This window comes from Procambarus clarkii, chromosome 10 (assembly GCF_040958095.1).
Source record: "Procambarus clarkii isolate CNS0578487 chromosome 10, FALCON_Pclarkii_2.0, whole genome shotgun sequence".
Classification (NCBI taxonomy): domain Eukaryota; kingdom Metazoa; phylum Arthropoda; class Malacostraca; order Decapoda; family Cambaridae; genus Procambarus; species Procambarus clarkii.
The window spans coordinates 34,461,348-34,462,079 of NC_091159.1; positions in this window are offsets into that span (position 1 = coordinate 34,461,348).

Consider the following 732-nt stretch of genomic DNA (forward strand, 5'->3'; position numbering starts at 1 on the left):
AGGTACGACATATATATATATATATATATATATATATATATATATATATATATATATATATATATATATATATATATGCCAGCTTCCAATATGCATAGGATAGAACTGTTGATATGTATTTGCTTAATGTTATTGTCCGAATTATATCCGTTCCCATATCTTTTCTTTATCTCTCTTTAAAATTTGTTGTGGGTGCCTTCTCTTTTATGACATAGATTCTTTCTAGTCTCCTATCTCATTTTCCCATCTTCATTACTTACACCTGTTTGGGGTTGAACTCTAGCAGCCATTTGTCTGCCAACTCCTTGAGGTTGTTAAGATCTTCGTGTAATTATCTGTAGTCCTCCTCAGTTTTACATTCCTCATTAGTTTCCCATCACCTTGAAACCCCTCTCTCTCTCTCTCTCTCTCTCTCTCTCTCTCTCTCTCTCTCTCTCTCTCTCTCTCTCTCTCTCTCTCTCTCTCTCTCTCTCTCTCTCTCTCGCTCGCTCGCTCTCTCGCTCGCTCCCTCTCTCTCTCTCTCTCTCTCTCTCTCTCTCTCTCTCTCTCTCTCTCTCTCTCTCTCTCTCTCTCTCTCTCTCTCTCTCTCTCTCTCTCTCTCTCCCCCCCCCCTCCACCTAGGCTGCACAGAGGCAAGTGGTAAGGGCCAGGACAGCGTCTGAGCTGGGTCGCCGGCATCTCACAAGAAAGACTAGAATGGCAGAGAAGGATAAAGAAAAGATAAACGCTTCA